Source organism: Sander vitreus, chromosome 5, assembly GCF_031162955.1.
Source record: "Sander vitreus isolate 19-12246 chromosome 5, sanVit1, whole genome shotgun sequence".
Taxonomy (NCBI): Eukaryota; Metazoa; Chordata; class Actinopteri; order Perciformes; family Percidae; genus Sander; species Sander vitreus.
Window position 1 is genome coordinate 34,862,933 of NC_135859.1, and position 19,743 is coordinate 34,882,675.

A 19,743-nucleotide genomic window follows, 5' to 3' on the forward strand; every position below is an offset into this window, starting at 1 on the left:
TCCAGGCAAACAGGTTTTGGTAATATCGCGAGACCGTTCGAACAAATCATGTATTGACAATTGCAACATGATTACAACATCCATGCCAGTAGCTAGAAATAGCCTACATTTTTATTTTGTTGACAGTTTTGACACGATCCACTTCACAATATCAGAGTTTATTATTAGTTTATTAGGGCAGATAATTACAATGAATATTTCTACAAAACAACTGCTACTTTTTGAAAATGAAATGTTATCACTTTGTTCACGTGATGTGCGTCTCTGACATTTGCAGATTCCTGCCTATTTTTTAGCTGTGGCCACCAACTCTGTCTCTTCAAGTGTGCCCCTTTATCACATGCTGCCTTCAATTGAAGAGTTTTTTATTTTTTATTTAGGCTATATTTAAAGATATCAATGCATCATCCTGAACCTCAACTCTACAGCACTAACATTTGATATAGGAATGCAGTGTTGTAACAAAAGGGTAATACATGGCCTCAAACATATTCAGTATATGATTTCAACATAAAAAATGAGCCCAGGTGTCCACAAGATGTCACTATTTGAAAAGAGCAAAAACACACACACAGAGGAAAGGCATGGCCAGAATTATGTACAGCTTTGACTGCCCGGAAAACCTTTTATGCAAGATCAACAGTGTCATTAACCAAGTGAAACGCTCATAAGTAAATTCATTCATTTACATTTTCGTTGTTGAATTCATTTGCTCAAGCTCAAAAGGGCATGACAATGGAGCAGCAGAGTACAATGGCGCCAAACACGTGTATTATTCACGCGTACATATAGGAATAAAGAAAAAGACTATGGAATTGTTCATTCAATACCAATCATTGTAAAGCCATATTCATCTGAGTCAGCTGCATGCTCCAGTTTCTGCACAGCCTTGTCTTGGAAAGCCTCATGAGCTTCCTTTTATATGTCTTAAACAAGAGTGAAAAAAGAGCTCTCATTATTTTAGTGAGTACGTATGAATGGGTCGCAGTGTTCATTCTTCTTAAATGGCTGATTCAGTGTCAGGTTGAGGATCCTATCGTCAATGTGACACTGAGAGGGACCATTTTCCTTTGGAAAGCTGAAGATTCCTTCAGATAATATCTTATTGTTTGCTCATCTCTGTGCTCTCAATGACCTGCCTGTCCTTGGGGCCTGTCTGTAATCAGATTCGGCCAGCAGCAGCGGCAGAGGTAGCAGTTTGGGTCTTGTGCAGCAGTGGCCTTGTGTTCTGAGTTTGTCTATTTGGAGAGGACATTAATCAGCATGAGGTTTTCAGACACGGTCAAGCCCACACTTTGTTGGCTTGAAGCCTCAGCTCACAAAGCCTCCCACAGTCACCCCTACTGTAGCTTCCCCTGAAATCTCAAATCACATTGGTTTGCTTGCTACTGTGTACTTTAAAACCTGCAGGGTTCGTAGTGGACCTTCAGTCTGGGTAGGAGCGAGGGGGCTGGCTTCTGGGGCCCCTAATGTTTTCTCCAAAGCCCTGAATCTTTTAAGTTTTTAAATACTACTGTCACGACACAATTGTTTTCCTTTTGGCCGCCAGGCTGAGGTGGCTGTGTGGCTTAACTGCGTCACAGAGCTTGGAATTAGGACAACCTCGCAGTACTTTGAGTTCAAAATCCAAAATGGCTACCCCGCGTATCAACAGCTGTGAAAGCTGTAATTAACATGCAGTAAATAGCACTTCCGTCTTATTTGTGTCTCACTAAATCAGTCGTACACACAGTCCTGTCCAACTTCTATCTGTGTACATGTTGTTACGCTGTTTGTATGCACAAAAACAGCGTAATGCGTTGTTTACTACGGGTATTGCTAACAATGGCTAACCTAGCTAGAGCTAATGAAAACAATGAAAAATCTGACTTGTAAATGGAACGCGTTCATCTCGGGCGTGACGTCATTCGCAGCTCCGGCTTCCGACTTCACTATTACAAAAGCGGAGGTGAAGCAGACTAAGATTGAGTCAGGGGAGAAGGGGCAGGTGTTGCTGAGTGTCAAGTTTTTTTCCGGTTTCCCCACCAAGTTGTGTTAATGTTAGTCTCGCTTTGCCAGACCCTCCTCCAAAGCGCTCTGGAGGAGGGTCTGGCTACTCCACACAGCATTCTGGGATGGGAGGAAAACGTGCTCTGGTTTATTGGCATTTCTTTAAACCAATCACAATCGTCTTGCCGCTGCTAAATAGCCTCTGGAAGGAACTTGTTTTGGTGGAACATGTGTACGTTCAAAAGTAGTTTTAGTCGTACAACAGAAAACTCAGATTGGACAGATAGTCTAGCTAGCTGTCTGGATTTACCCTGCAGAGATCTGAGGAGCAGTTAACCTTAGTCCTCACAAATCCACCTTAGTTTAAAATTCCAACACAAAGAAAGCCCAAAGCAATGGATATCCGGCCTAAATTAACACTAAATGAGTCCTGTTTATTTATTAATGCTTTACGATGTCAGTTTGTGCTTAGTTTGTTAATGCTGTTCTAAAAGAAAATAATGTTAATTGTAGTAAGTAAGGTCACATTAGCTGCTACATTGAAGCGATGCCAATTCAACACTACCGTATCCACCACTACCCCACTACCAATCCCAGAAGTGGAACGTCAAGGATATAGACTATGTTAATGTTAATGTCCGCGTCTCTCCAAATGAACTGTCAACATTCTAAACATAACTAAGTAGTTTTTGTGACCATTTCACAACTTTCAAGTTGAAAACCGCAATCTGTACGTTTAAAACCGTGACGGGCGTTCTCTGGTTTAGATATGAGGACAGAAAATGCTCCTGTGGGTCGCATTACAGGGTATACAAACAAACGAGAGAAGCATAACCCCGGATCCCCCTTAGCTTTGGGCTGAGCCCTGAATGTTTACTGGCTCCGCCCCTGCCTTTCAGTTACGGCGTGAAGCAATAAGGAAGCAATGTGGTGGTTTCTTTAAGGCAACATATCATTGACCTGTATGGGGAATTTCCAGCAGAAGTTGAGTTTTTAGTTACAGGACCGGTGCCCCAAGTTCCAAATTGATGTATGAGCCGAAGTGTGAGTGTGTCAAAGCCGGGATGATATGGGTGGGGTGGGGGTGGCAGTTTAGTTGACCTGTCTCATGAGGAATATAGCCTATAGTGCTGTTATTTGAAACCACAGACTCAACAGACTCCAGTGATCTGTCTTCTTTGGTCACATGAATCATCAGTACAAGACATCGTATAACAGAAAACATTCCACTTATTGTGTCAATTACGCTCAAGTTGCGCCTGAGCTTAAGTTTATTCCTCTCGGTGGCACTTTTCCCATGGTTGCCATGACAAAGCACATATGCTCACTGTGTCATTTTCGAAAATTAACTTAAATGGATGTTGCTAATGTCTGAATTATCCAATAAAAGCACAGCCAATTAATGCAGAGCACAAGCTGGGCTCTCAGTTCCCAGAGGTGTTCTACCTTCGGTCAGTGTATTAGCTTTCTGAGGGCTCTCTTATGGAACAAAGATCCATTGTTTCGCACACTAAGAGATATTTGTTCACTCCTTGTATCAATGGTCTTGATTTGATTATACACTCAGGCAATATGTGCAAGCAGTGCTCATGTTTGCAGTGAAGTCAGCACTATGCACAATCAAATAATTCTTGAGCTAAGCAACTGGAAAAAGGGTCATTATGTGTGGAGCAATCAGTGTTTCATGGCTCATTTCCTTAGCTGTGATTTGATTTTGCTTGTCAGTGTTAAGGTGGCCTTTGACCTAGAACATCTCTGGATTGTTCCTCAAATCGTCCTTTTGCTTTTGTGGGTATCAGTATTAGTGTTTTCTTAACTTGGATCAATAAATAAAAGTCTATTATAAGAGTTTTCTGTAGCTTCTTCTCGTGTTTCAGGCATTAAAACACGCTGGTACACGACTACATGTTTCTTTTGGCTTACCGGGTTCAAATGATGCAATCATATAAACATTTATAGCTTCAAGGATGTGCTTATTAAATGGTATTATATGCTTTAACTGTGGCCGTAGAGTACTCTGCAGGTTTTATGGGCCTAATTGCAGAGCTGGTTACGGGATGTCTCATTTACAAGCAGGGGTCCACAAAAATAATACTTCATTTTAGTGTTTTCAGAAACCAAGCCTGTTAAAAGTGGCAGGCTGAGTGATGACTTGTTTGTTTGGATTCATTTTCAACATACAGAAACTAATTTTGAAGAATGGTCCCTTTCAAAAAAGCATCTTGAGGGTAGGAATAAATGACCTATATCGTCATATGGTATGGAGGACTTGTTGCTGCATCAGATTTAAAGTTTATTACATGTTTTGCATTTTAATATTCAGGCTTTTCTCAGGAAAAATTGATACATATAGCTACACAAAGTAAAGCATTGTAATTCATATTCACAGACAATGCACACTAATAATACATAAAAGTAAAATGTGCCAGAATTAGCCTGGAGGCTATTTTACATCTGCTGTGCCTGGACTGGTGGTAAGAGGTCACCCTAAAAAAAGATGAAACGATTAAGAAATCAATAATACATACAAATTTGGCCCTATACAATACAAGTTGATAATACTAATGCTAAAACACAACAACAACATAAAAACAAGAACAGTTGGTTAAGATCAACACACACAGCTGAACTGTCAGACCAGATAACAAACAAGGCACAATAGCACAGAAAAACAGCAAACATTTTGGTCGACGTGCACGAAAACGACATTGTTGGAACAGTAGTCTCGCATTGCCAGACCGCCGCAGAGGAGGGTCTGGCTAGTCCACACAGCATTCTGGGATGGGAGAAAAACGTGCTCTGGTTTATTGGCATTTCTTTAAACCAATCACAATCGTCTTGGGCAACGGCGCCTCTGCTAAATAGCCTCGGGAAGGAACTTGTTTTGATGTGTACGTTCAAAAGTAGTTTTAGTCACGCGAGAGAAAACTCCGATTGGACAGATAGTCTAGCTAGCTGTCTGGATTTACCCTGCAGAGATCTGAGGAGCAGTTAACCATAGTCCTCACAAATCCAAAGGTCCTGACACACCAACCCGATTATCAGCCGTCGAACAGTTTGGCGAGGTCGATGACTGGAGTCTGTTTTCCGTGCCGTCGTCAGTCGGAGGAGCCGTCGGCTTTAATTTGGGCCGATTTGACTTGTTGAACCGGCCAGTGGGCAGTCGGACTCAATGACCAATCTGATTGGTGGAGTGCTAGCCCTTGACTAGCGAATCAGTGCACTTATGTTAAAACACTTACCGGAAATGACGAGTGGGATGAGCGTGACGAAATCTGACGAAATTTTTTCAAACTGACCTTTGTCGATCAAAAAAACAGACAGATTCAGCAACTGCATGGCCTATTTCTCTCTTAAAATGTTTTCAGAAACACGTTAGTTTCGGTGAACTATTTTCTTAAAATAAGAGATCGTATTCCGAATGAGCCGCCAATATGGTCGGCTTTGAAATTCGGGAGAAGCCAGACCCACGTGTCGCGTTCGTCATTTCCGGTTTTCATTTTTTGGGCGACAATACAGATTAGCGCTGCCTGCTGTTACCCTGACATATGACGTCTCGCGCACTTTTTTTTACCTCGGGGAGCCGACTGATCAGTCCAACTGCCTTTTCTGCCGACGGTCGGCCATCGGGTTGGTGTGTCAGAGTCTTAAGGGAACGGACATCCGGCCGAAATGAGGGACATCCGGTGGAATATCTGGGGGCCCCTGAACAATCCTGGAAATGAAACGTCTTCGATATAGACTACTGGGACAGTAACAAGCAACAGAAGATTTTCCTTACTGTACAATAGTGAAACAGACAACCACACAGGCAGAGCACAAAGAAACACAGACAAGGCAGAGCAGGAGAGATTCTACGTATTTATTGCTGTGTCTCCTGAGAGTCCGTGATCTTTTTTCTAATCTTAACTAGTTGTTTTGGTGCCTGAACTTAACTGTCGTAGCATGACACTCACTTTTTGTCAGATAAACTCAACTGTAACGGCCCCTGAAAGGACCATATCTCACGGCAGGGCTGTAGTACTTGAGTCTGAGACTTTTTTTGTATATTTGTTGGTATTTGGACTCGGCCATCGGACTCGCCAAATATTGTAGTTGGTCCCGACCGAGTCCAGCACTATGTGCTTTTTTTCTAAAGTAACTTCCTCCTTTAAAACAATACCATTGATGAAATGGGTGGTTCAGAAAACAGCTATTAGTTTAATTCAAAATCCATCTAGAACGGGCGTTGAGATTGGTCGCCTGGTACACGCCGGGCTGCATCATATACCTCAATCATCAGGCATCAATCATTTTCAGGATTCTTTTTTTCTGTCTCCGCCTTGACTGTCCCTTATTTGGACTTGGTCTTGACTTGGACTTGAACCTCGTTGGACTCGGTCTTGACTTGGACTTGAACCTCTTTGGACTCAGTCTTGACTCGATCTCGACTAGTCCTGGTCTTGGACTGAATAAAGGTGGACTTGACTACAGCTCTGTCTCACGGTGCTCTGTAGCCGGCTCACAGTCACCTTTTCTTGGCTAAATTTACCTGTATAGGCCGCTAAACTGTGACCGGTCGTCACGTTAAAGGCTGGCGGTCGCTGTAATTGTTAGGATATCATACCAATTCATTCATTCATTCAACCTTTCTTTATACTGGAGAGATCATTGAGCTGCTGCACTCATTTACAATGACGTCGAGTCAGTTACAAAGACAAAGAAAACGACACAGAAAAAAGAAGCGACACCATCATAAGAACACAGAAAGACACTACAACTTTCTGAAATGGAAAAACAATGTGATAAACAGATCAGGACAATTGGGATGCAGAAGAAATACAACTATACTGTAAACCCCAATTTTGTTTCTAATTAAACTTACGAGTGATCATTACTTATACTTTTATGTTTTGTAAAAATCTGCTATCATTACCAAACAGCATTAGTTGTTTGTACTATTTAGCTGAAAGATTCATTGCACTAATCAGGTTTAGCAGAGATAACTTTGAATTTTTACTTTCATAAGAAAGGGGAGGGGGCTAATTCAAAAACCTGCCTAGTCACGTGACAAGACCAGCGTCTTGTAATGTGTGTCCAAAGGGCTCTAAACCTGGCGGGACGAGCAGCACAGGCATCGGCAGCAGACGGTACCCTGACCAGGAAGCAACCTTACTCCAAGTGGAATGGTTAATATAGTATGTAAAATAACTATTGTAGCCTAGTTATCTTTGTGCGCATTTTTAATACCCAAAAGCTTGCAGATGATTTGTTGACGCAGTTTTTTTTCTGTCTAATGTTACTGTTTGAACCTGTGCATGGTGTTAATACGTGCTTATTGCTAACAATAGCTAGCTACTCAAAACAGTGTCAGCTGAATGTTAAAGTTAGCTTAGTGTTAACAGTCTGAGGACGGCTCACATACCGGCAAGTAAGCTTGACTATATCATTTATATAACCGCCATTTTACGCAATAGAAAAGCGATTCAACCGCTGTCGGGGGAAAGGCGTGTAGCAGGCGCTGTGGAGGCGTTTACGATGTGGACACCGCTAGCTGCTTGCGGCACATTGATCCACTTGACCCGTCCTTGGCCGCTCTCTTTTTCCCTCTCACTCACTCTCACACACACGCTTGTTTACATGCGTCATTTCGGTTCTATTGCCTTATTGTATTTAACAGTGACATTGTTGAGCTAAACGTTTTCTTATTTTATATTTTTACAGATCCTTGTGGTGTGAGGATGCTGTGGAAGTGTAAGTATTGTGAGTTCATGTGTGAGAAAGGGGTAACCTTTTAAAACATTATCGGTTAAAACTGTCCCATTTTCCTGCTTACACCAACAATGTGTGTGCACATTCAACTCCATTAATGCACTTATAGTCCACTTAGCAAAGATTCACCAGAAAACCCAGGGTGCACAACTGAGTGAAACTACCTTTCAGTAACCTTTCACTGTCAGTCATGTGGTTTTTCTGCACCCTGCACAGAAGCAGTCTTTCTCACCTGCGCAGTACACATTTACTCTTGTCCTCTTTAAGGAAAACATTGGTATTTTTTAATTTGGGGCATGATGTTTTTTAATTTAAACATCAACATTTCAAATCATATGAAAAGGACATTCATGGATGTTTTTCAGCACTACTTTGCAGATGGCTTAGCTGCCTTGTATAGTTCAGTTGATGTTAGTTCTTTTTTTTTTTTTTTTTTTCTCTGTATTTTTCAGGTGTTCATGGAGTTCAGCAGGATTGTGGGCAAGAACCTCAAGCAGGAATTCTACGAGAGCGTCGACCGGTACAGTCCTCGTCTCCTCGAGTTATTTCGTTCCAAGAGAGGGAATGTTGGACAGTTGTTGACACAGATTTCACAACAGGCCAATGTAGGTCCATACACATTATGTACTTGGCATTGTTTTTCACAGGTTTTGTAAAAACATCATATCACAATGCTACTCTATTAGTTGTATAATTCAATCCAAACATTGCTTGGTTTATTTAAGCTTTCTTATAGATCATTATTTGTTTTCATTTTCGCTGTCTAGCTAACTTGTGGTACTGTGTTTAAATCCCAAAAGACTACAGAGCCAACTGCGATCTGGACACAGGTGCTCAGAGGGCTTCCTATCATCCTTGGGGACAACACCACAAACTTCTTCAAAGCAGGCTTTGTAAGTAAGCTCTTGCTTTCTTATCATTTTCACCATTATTTATTTTTCACCATTACACTCTTATATTGATTAAAGTTGTTTTTCAAATGAGAAATCTAATGTAATGATTGGGCTCTTCTGTTATTCTTTATTTAGGAATCTGATGATTCTTTTCGTGACCTTGACGTTATATATATATATATATATATATAACGTATATATAACGATATATGTATCCCGTATATATATATATATATATATATATATATATATATATATATATATATACGGGATACATTGAGCGTGAAGGTGCTGGGCTCACATCTTCCCAGCATCTCAGTCCAGCCTCCTTGAAAATCATCATTGAGGGATAAGTTGTGATGGACAACATTCAAGAGCTGCCAAAAGCAATGTGCATTCTGTTTGGACTCATGTATGCACTCCATCTTAACAACCCCAAGACTATGAAGCTCACATTTCAGGTCATCCAACCCTGTTAGGCCACACTGACCTAAAGCCGAAGCTACAGACTTTGAAAAATCAGCTCGCAATGTAAAGAGATGTCAAGTCTACTGTAAGAAGTAGCTGTTGACTACAATTATTTTTATTTTTTTTATTTGCCACACCAGTAAAACACTTTCTTACCTGTGGGGTAAACCTTTTTATTTTCTCTTAAACAAGCAGGCGAACAGACACACGTAAAACGCAGACACACACACCCACACACACAACACAGACACGTACAACACCCACACATACGCAACACACACAGACACATACAACACCCACACACACACAACACAGACACATACAACACCCACACACACACAACACAGACACATACAACACCCACACATACACAACACAGACACATACAACACCCACACATACACAACACAGACACATACAACACCCACACACACACAACACAGACACATACAACACCCACACATACACAACACAGACACATACAACACCCACACATACACAACACAGACACATACAACACACCCACACAAACAACACAGACACGTACAACACCCACACATACACAACACAGACACATACAACACCCACACACACAACACAGACACGTACAACACCCACACATACACAACACAGACACATACAACACCCACACATACACAACACAGACACATACAACACCCACACATACACAACACAGACACGTACAACACCCACACACACACAACACAGACACATACAACACACACACACACAACACAGACGCATACACACACACACACATACACAACACAGACACATACAACACCCACACATACACAACACAGACGCATACAACACCCACACATACACAACACAGACACATACAACACCCACACACAACACAGACACATACAACACACACACACACAACACAGACACATACAACACACACACACACACAACACAGACACATACACACACACACACACACACACACACACATGACACATACAACACCCACACATACACAACACAGACACATACAACACCCACACACAACACAGACACATACACACCCACACACACAACACAGACACATACAACACCCACACATACGCAACACACACAGACACATACAACACCCACACACACACAACACAGACACATACAACACCCACACATACACAACACAGACACATACAACACCCACACATACACAACACAGACACATACAACACCCACACATACACAACACAGACACATACAACACCCACACACACACAACACAGACACATACAACACACACACACATACACAACACAGACACATACAACACCCACACACACACAGACACATACACACCCACACACACACAACACAGACACACACACACACACACAACACAGACATACAACACCCACACATACACAACACAGACACATACAACACCCACACATACACAACACAGACACGTACAACACCCACACACACACAACACAGACACATACAACACACACACATACACAACACAGACACATGCATTGCAGCATTTAGAGGTTTTTCCATCCAATTTAATTGAAAACATGTTTTATACCATATTTAAACAAAATCAAAAGCTAATTCAATTAGAGGAAAATACAGTAATTGTAATAAATAATGAGTAGCAATAGCTATAGCTAGCTAGTTTTATCTAATGATTGAGTACACACTACTAATACATATAAATACTAAACTTAAGGTTCCGTGTTAATACAACTCAACATGTTTAGTTTCAGCTTGGGTAAAAAAAAAAGTTTTCGAACGAGTTTTCGACCTATTCATGAGAATGCTACTTCAATACCTCTGAATCATGAAGCAACATTCGTATTCAAATCTCCTGAAGAAAAGGTGTGCCTGGCTGTAACAAAAGTACAAAGATAACATTTAAGATATTTCCCTTTGACCGAGGTCACTAAATATTATCACATTCTGTGACTAAAAGGATACGTCTTTTCTTACATTTTTTAATCTACTTTCTTTGTCCGAGGACATTGTTTCATCCGTTGCTTTCTCTTCATTTGTGCAACAGGCTCAGGTTGCCAGATGATAAGTTTGTATTTAGTCCCACTTTCTATCTGATAGCAGTACCAAGGCGTTTGTTGGTGCTGCCACTGCCTGTCTGTTTCAGGGGAAATCACTCCTTTGTCTTTCAAGGAAGCTCATCAAAACTGGGAAAACCTAAATTTGTCATCAGAAGTCAAACAGCTGGAACGTATTTGATTACGGAGAGCCACCGCTAAACGTGTTAGTCAACACTCCAGACTATACCTATAGGCTCTGGAGACCACTCATTGCAAGAGCAGCACACTAAAATTGTTTTCAGAGCTGTCAATCAACGTTCCAGAGCTGTGGTGCAACGCAGCGACACAGGGCGCTCTGGGGATTGGTCTTTAAGTGCTTAACCCCCCGAAGGATTACTGCTTCTTTATGACTATATGTGTGGTTTGTGCCTGTGCTCCAAATGATGCACATGTGATCAGGGTGGATCAGAGGTGACAGACACAGGGGACTGGATCTGATCTCATTCTTTCTGCTCTCTCTCTCTCTCTCTCTCTAAGAGACACTAACATTAAAATCCTGATAATCAGAGAAGAATTCGAAAAGTAACCCGTAAATCATTTTCGGAAATGATGCATCCATAACTCATGCTCGCTGCTGTTGTAATAACAGCAATGTTTTGTTTTTTTGTATTCAGAAGAACTTAGAGTTAAAAGTTCTGGTTTTACCTGAGTTTCTCCATTTTGTGATACGTTTTTTCAGAATCAGAAAAAGGGTTTATTGCCAAGTAACACTTATAAGGAATTTGCCTCGGTGGTCGGTGCATACATAACCCTAAAGGCTTATGGTTCTGCAGAGGCTCCACGCAGAGCTTTCGCCGTAGCCTACGTAAGTGGCCTGATGTTTATACTTGTGCGATGGCGTGTGCGTCGAGTCGGCGTGTGTGTGTGTGTGTGTGTGTGTGTGTGTGTGTGGGGGGGAAGTGTGTGGTAGAGCGAGGGAGAAGTGAGAGAGATTATCTTCGGAGCGAGTACCGACTCTAGAGTCATAGTGAGAGAAACAAAGTGTCTCCTCTGTTCTTTCTGACCACGGTGGGAAATCTGGAGCAGGAAATGTTAACCCTCTCCTTGATTTCATGTTGTTTATGGAGAAGGAGAACCAGGAAATGAGTCAGGAGGAAATGCAACACTACCAAGCCACGGCCGAGCAAGGTGCATCGCGACGTGTAGTTATATTTTTCGAGAGGTGCACGTCAGGCTACAGCGTAGGGTCTGGCGTAGGTTCGTACCTCCTCGTACGGTTAAGCCCCCTTTAAAAACTTTCCTAAGGGCACCTGGTTAGCTCAGTTGGTAGAGCAGGCGCCCATATATAGAGGTTTACCTCTTGACACAGCAGCCCCAGGTTCAACTCCAACCTGAGGCCCTTTGCTGCATGTCATTCCCCCTCTCTCTCCCCTTTCATGTCTAAGCTGTCATATCCAAATAAAGGCCTAACATGCCAATGTTAAATGGCACCAAAAAATGGTAATATTACAGCAGGAGACTGCCCTTCCCCTGAAAATGCCCACATAGGCCGTTTGTTCAAGCAGCAATAACGACCTATATTTAAGTTCATAGTGTTGGCGCCCCCTAGTGGCCGTAGTAGTTATGACAGGAATAGTCTCGCATTGCCAGATCTTCCTCCACAGCGCTGCTGAGGAAGATCTGGCTATAGTCCACACAGCATTTCTGGATGGGAGAAAAACGTGCTCTGGTTTATTGGTATTTCTTTAAACCAATCACAATCGTCTTGGGCGGTGTTTCTGATGTTTCTGGAGTGGTTTACTGGTCTGGCCCACTTGAGATCAAATTAGGGTTATGTGGCCCGTGAACTAAAATGAGTTTGACACCCCTGCACTAAAGCTTTAAATGTTGGCACCCAAACGACTGGATTTGGATTAAAACAGTCCTTGGACACGCACAGGCGTTTCCTGGGTGAAACTCTTTTGTTTTCCCTGGGACGCAAACTCCTCACCCCGGCTTAAAAAAAGCCCTGCGTTTTAGGACACAACCATCCACCCCGAGCTCCTCTATGCACGGACCAGACAATCTTAAAGCAGCAGCAGTCACTGTGGTGTAGCAAAAAATATGTGGAATACATAGGAATTACAATGCACTACTTTTCTCTATGGTTTGGCAATGCGTAGCTATATGTAGGAATGGTTGATGAGTGCAGTCTGAAATCAGCCACCTGTCGTTGGACAGGAGTTCACCGTGCAGAGCGGTTAGTGTCTGTGATTGTGCGAGTAAACGTAAGTGACTGGGACATGGGCGGGGGGGGGGCGTCCATCCTGCTGCACAATAAACTGTTTAAAACTGTTTCCCAGGAGCACCCCTCATGTTCCTGTTGTTGGCTCCATCGCCGCTCACTGGGAAACGTCCTGGTCTCTATTGTCCAGGGGGTCGGGGGGTCACAGGATGCTCCTAAAGGCCCAAAAGGGGAGGTAAGAGGTTGGATAGGGAGGCATGATAAAGAGCTACCCGTCCACCCCCCCCCCATCTCTCCACTCACACACCCTTTAAAAATGAAAAACTTTAAAAATGTTTCTTTTTCCCCCCTCTCTTGTCTCACTGTCTTTCAGTCAAGATGCCAGTCATTATCAAGAGTTTCAGGAAATGAAATTAGGACAATGCTCCGACTGACTGTTGCACATTGAACATCCTGATTAGTTTTTTTTTTTCATGTGTAGAGCTCTGTTCCTTGCGTGCGTTCTTTGCATATCTTTAATGGAGGACTTTGCTTTCCCATACAAAAATGTTAAATTCAATCTGAGCAGCTAACAGAGGGTAAAAGGCGTACCATTAAAGGGAGAAAAAAACAGGAAGAACAGCCAAGAAAGGAGTGGTTGTATTGTATCGTTTTCACCACACTAATGTTATACTTTTACCACAGACGGAGCTTAAACCAGTGGCGATTTTAGACCCTTTTTAGGGGGGTTCAAGCCCCCTTAAATTTCATCTCAGCCCCCCCTAAAAATTATAACAATAAAAACTTTGTTTTTTTAATCAATTTTAGTGCTTAAAGTTAGAGTTTGGGAACTTGTCTGTTAGTGACAAAGGAAACAAACAAACAAACTCTTTGAGCCCCTCCCCTCTGACAGTTCGCTGAGGTCCATCAGGACCGAAACCTCACGCCACATAAACAGTTTTTACCCCTCCGCCACTAGCCTTATCAACAAGGCCCGGAAACCACCCTGACTCTCTCCACACTCCACCTCTGGCTCCTCACGCCACTGTACCTACTCTCAGGGGCCCCATGACAAAAAAAAATCTAATTTAGCCCCCTCTGCGCAGCTGTTGTCACCACATCTCTAGGACCTAACTGTCCCGTCAAAAGCTTTACATAACTCGAATTAAAGGCTTGCAACTGTCTTGCTTCTTGTAGTTCAATACAGTTAATATTGTCTGTATCTTACATGCAGGCTCAGGTAAGCTACTCACTGTTTCCAACTGTCCAGCATCCAGTACAGACAGTAGGTTTTCATTTTATTTCATAATGATCATTATGTGAGAAAATAATTGCTATTAATGTGTTTGAATTTCTGTCATTAATAAATATTTCCTTTTCTTTTTTTGTAATGGTAAAAAGAGCGAGCGAGACAGAGAAATCCCCACAGACTCCCTACAATGATGCTAACTGGCATGTCATTGGACACAATGTTGCTCACCTTCTTCACTGGAACAGGGAGGGGCACAGTTAGGGGGAGACTGGGCTGCTGCTGACTCATCTGTTGTTAAGTCTGCTAAAAGGGGCAGGGACAATGATTTAATATGAATATCTTGCTAAACGTTTCCTGCACTGATTAAATGGTGATTAAATGTAGGCTAACACTAGTCTGTAGCTAGCTAGCTTATTTCACTAAGCCAACAGGTTAATACCACTCACAGACTATTGGCTACCCACCTTTCTTGGAGAAAAACTGGGTTACAGTTTGACACCTTTTCTTTGTCTTTCCTCTCTCTCTTTTCTCTCTTTCCTTTTTTGAAAACCAGATTTTGATTTAACGTTACTTGGTAACACTGTAGTCACTGTAGTTCTGGCGCATCAACTGACTGCAACTAAACACCGTCACTGAGTGCGCTAAGGCAGGACCAAACCATTTCATGCAGATACAGGGGGGTGGTCGCCGGTCAATATGGATGTTTACTTTTTGGTCAATGGGGATATTTAACGTTTAAAAAAACGTAAAAACAACACTTTTTCAAGGCACTGTATCCGTGTCACATTCTCATTAGGAGCTGAACCCCCTAAAGGTCTGATCCCAGAATCGCCCCTGGCTTAAACACTGGCTGAGACTACGGAGCAGATCCATACTTCTGATTGCACTGACCTTTTAAAACAGACTAGCACACAAACAGCCACGTAAATGCTGTTTGTGCAGCCCGATTAAATATGTCGCCTCATAATGACAGCAGGCGTTTATGACAGTTAAACAGAGACACCAGGCTGCCATAATGAAACTTCTTGCGCCTCTCTCTCTCTCTCTCTCTCTCTCTCAAAACAGACAAACAGTCTGATGTGGGTTTCAGTTTCATCTCTGTGTCAAACATCATCCAAGCAATGTTTCCCGATGAAGTTCATTCTTTAAGGTTTTTGAGCAATAGCTTCATTTCTTTTTATTGCACTTGAACTGAAAAGCTTTAGGGCCTGCAGTCCCGTTGCTGCCATGTCTCTGGACCTTCACCTTCACCTTCTTTTTATGGAGCTGAGCTAACTTGGAGCTTTGAACAATATTCCAGATGCTTGTTTGCACTGCATTGTGTCAGCTTATTACAAAGGCATTGCTATCCGCAGCACCTCGACAGCAACTGAAAAGGCTATATATGTCCCCAAAACTTATTTTTCATTTGATGTACAGTATAGTGCAATGAAATGATACTGTTTCTCACATTCATAGCTTAAAATAACACTAGGGATGTATGATGCATCTTGAATCGGTTAAAAATCAATATAAATGTGTGAAATTTTCTTTTGATTTCACTTATTTGGGATGAAAAAATATTGTTTTATGTTATTTAGGGATGTAACAATACACTCAACCCCCGAGTCGATACGGTTTAACCCTTGTGTTGTCTGCTGGTCGACCATGCACTTGTTGTCCTTCTGGGTCCAAATTAACACTTTTTTGGACCGTCTTTTTTATATTTTTGACACATTTTCTGACGTTTTTGTCACTTTTTTGGTCACTTTTTTCAATGTTTTTGTCATTTTTTCCACATTTTCGATGCTATTTTTCACTGACACCGACTTATTACCAATAGTTTTACATCTATTTTTGGAATTCATGGTCAATAAATATCCTTATTAACCTAATTCTGAAATGATTTTGACTAATGTTAAAGGACTGTATGTTGGTGGAGAATCACAGACGTGTGTCAGTCAAAGTTTAGTCAGGTTTTGAAACTATTTCCATCCATCCATCTTCGTCCGCTTATCCAGTATCGGGTTGCGGGGGGAGCAGCTCCAGCAGGGGACCCCAAACTTCCCTTTCCCGAGCCACATTAACCAGCTCCGACTGGGGGATCCCTAGGCGTTCCCAGCCCAGGTTGGAGCTATAATCCCTCCACCTAGTCCTGGGTCTCCCCCGAGGCCTCCTTCCAGCTGGATGTGCCTGGAACACCTCCCTAGCGTTTTGAAACTATTTCAATTTTTTCAAATGCTATAAAATTGAATACCCACAATTCAATGAAAGTAGTAATCGAGTAGCCTATTTGCAATTGTATTTCATTTTTTGAGTAATTTGGTTAAAAAGAAACCCATAGTTCTGATATAGAAGTTTTGAGAAAACGTGAGGGTTAAGTTGCCCAGTGTATAAATACGTTCAATACACCAAATACAATCTGTTACACAAAAACTTCTTTTCTCGAAGTTTTTATAAGCATCCAGCCAGAAAGAAGTCATCATAAATAAAGTACATTTTTAGGGATGTAACTCACGATTCGATGCGATTCAGGATTTAAAATGTTTAAGATTATTTTTTGGGTATTTTTAGGCCTTTATTGACAGGACAGCTGAAGACATGAAAGGGGAGAGAGAGGGGGGGGGGGAATGACACGCAGCAAAGGGCCGCAGGTTGGAGGCGAACCTCTATATATGGGCGCCCGCTCTACCAACTGAGCTATCCGGGCGCCCACGGTGTGATTATTTTTTAACAGAATGAGCTGCAGACAAATGGCTGAAAAATACTCCTTCATTACTTCAAACGGTGCAAAAAAACAGATGTGTCCTCTTATCCAAAGGGACACTGAAATTGTATTTTATCTTAAATAACAAATATTAAATAAAAGAATTATAATAAGATTTCTAAAACAAATCCCACATTAAATAACTAAATAAATAGAAAGAAATATCTTCAAATAAGTAAACTAAGAAGACGTGGTGACGTCTGAAGTCTAACTAGTGAAATCTGAGGTAGATTACGCTCTAGGACGTTTAAAAACGGCATTCATTCATCTTTACACACGTATATCCATTTTTAAACCGATTCACGATGCATCGTTACATCCCTACGTGTAATGGAATATTTACCTTTCAAGGTAGCAGAGTAAAAGTATTAAAAAGTACCTCAAAATTGTGCTCAAGCACAATAGCACAGTAAAAGTACCTGTTACATTCCTCCGCTGCGTGATTGTGGTTTGCCATTGTTCTTCGCCTTGTTGTTGTGTGTGCGAAGACTCGTAGTGTCTGATGTAAGATGAGAAGTTAATGAAGGTAACGTGAGAGACAAAAGGTGCAGCACTCGGCCATCTTCATTTTCCAACCACGTGCAATTATGAATATAAGGCTCACAGCTCGAGTTACGTGTTATGAATCTTCACTGGAGGCCTGGCCCTCACCTCGTCTTGCCCTGTCATATCGGGTTAGGAGTTACACCGGAGCGGTGGACGTGACAGCTGGAAATGATTCAGGCTCTCCGGATAGTTTGTTTTTTTAGATGGCGCTGCAGGGAATGAGCGAGAGACACGTGTGGGTTAGCCTTTAGCTGTGGTGTGCCTCATGGTGATTAAACTGTTACTGTGAATCATATCTCTGAACACATCTGCAGTTCCCTGTTAGTATGACTGGCTGATCTGAGTTGTCCAGGTATCAACAAGTCCTCCAAATCATTAGATGATTAGATTAGATTAGATTCAACTTTATTGTCATTCTGTACAAAGACAACGAAATGCAGTTTGCGTCCAACCAGAAGTGCAAAAAGAGCAGAAAAATGCAATGTGATATACAAAGTGTAGACAGGTATAGAGAAGGTGATGCATAGACAGGACAAGAAATATAGTGCAGTGTAGACAGTAGTATATAGTTGGTTTACAGAAGGTGGTTTAGAGTAATATAAATTAAATATAAATATGTGCAGTGTATTAGCAGTTACCTTATAAGAGCAGAAATACGACGATTTGGGTCGTTTGTTCCTACCTTCTCATACGACCCACAGGAGCGTTTATGATACTATTGATGTATGATTAACCAGAGAACGTAACGGTCGCTGTTTTGAACGTAAAGGTCGCAATTTTAAAGGCATCTTTAACGTTGTGAAACGGTCGCAGTGTGGTTATGTTTAGGCACCAAAACTACTTAGTTAAGTTAAGAAAAAGATCGTGGTTTGGATTAAAATCAGACGTTACTTCACTTCATAAAAGTTACGCATGTGATGCTGAACGTGACGTTCGTTAAGTCAAAAACTAATTGCAGTTTACTTTAATTTTCAAACGGGACTCAAACTGGGCTGTCCTAGGAGAAAGTCCTGTGTTTGTTTTTGCTCTTAAGGCAGATTTATAATAGTACTTAGGCTCCACGCAGAGCGGACGCCGTAGCCTACGTAAGTGGCCTACGCCGTTGTGACAGTGGTGTAGTCTACGTGATACGCAGGTATACGCAGTATACCCACTAAGAAAGCTCCAGGATTTCATAAACCCACTTAAAAATGCCCAGTGACACGCAACAACTTCCTATCCATTATCTTTTTGATATATTTTGAATTGTCATATGTGTTCTTTTTCTTCGCATAGGCTAAATAAAGGTATTTCCACCGTAAATTGGTGCATTAAAGTGTATCCAGATGCAGAAGATGAAGTTGCTGACGCTAAAAACTTCCCTGGGGGAGGACACCCAGACCCCCCACTATGATATGCCCCCCCTTCCCCAAAGGCAGATTCTGGCCCATATATATAAGGCCGATATATATATATATATATATATATATATATATATATATATATATATATATATATATATATAGTACAGTATACCCACTACAATACATTAGACTACACGACTGCGTTGTGAGGATTTAGACTTGTGCCCTGATGTGTCTACGTCGTTCTAGCGCATCTCTTTAAGAGAATAGCAGAGCAGGTGTGTGTGTGTGTGTGTGTGTGTGTGTGTGTGTGGGTAGTGTGTGGTTAGTGTGTGGTTGATTGATATAGTGACGGGGATTAGCTGTGAAACGAGTATGGAGACAGAGATGGAGACGGAGATGGAGACAGAGAAACAAAGTGTCTCTCCTTTGCTTTCTGACCGCGGAGAAGGAGAACCTGGAAATGAGTAGGGGGAAATGCAACGCTACCAAGCCACAGCCGAGCGGACCAAT

The 19,743-nt window shown here is 41.8% G+C and overlaps 1 long non-coding RNA gene across 1 annotated transcript; it reads left to right on the top strand.

Annotated features, from left to right (window-relative positions):
• The first annotated feature begins 7,071 nt into the window (after positions 1-7,071).
• Positions 7,072-8,824, top strand: LOC144517721 (uncharacterized). Its single transcript, XR_013501962.1, has 5 exons — positions 7,072-7,166; positions 7,693-7,722; positions 8,193-8,345; positions 8,541-8,633; positions 8,769-8,824. It is a non-coding gene; the product is annotated as an uncharacterized LOC144517721 (long non-coding RNA).
• The last annotated feature ends 10,919 nt before the right edge of the window (positions 8,825-19,743 follow it).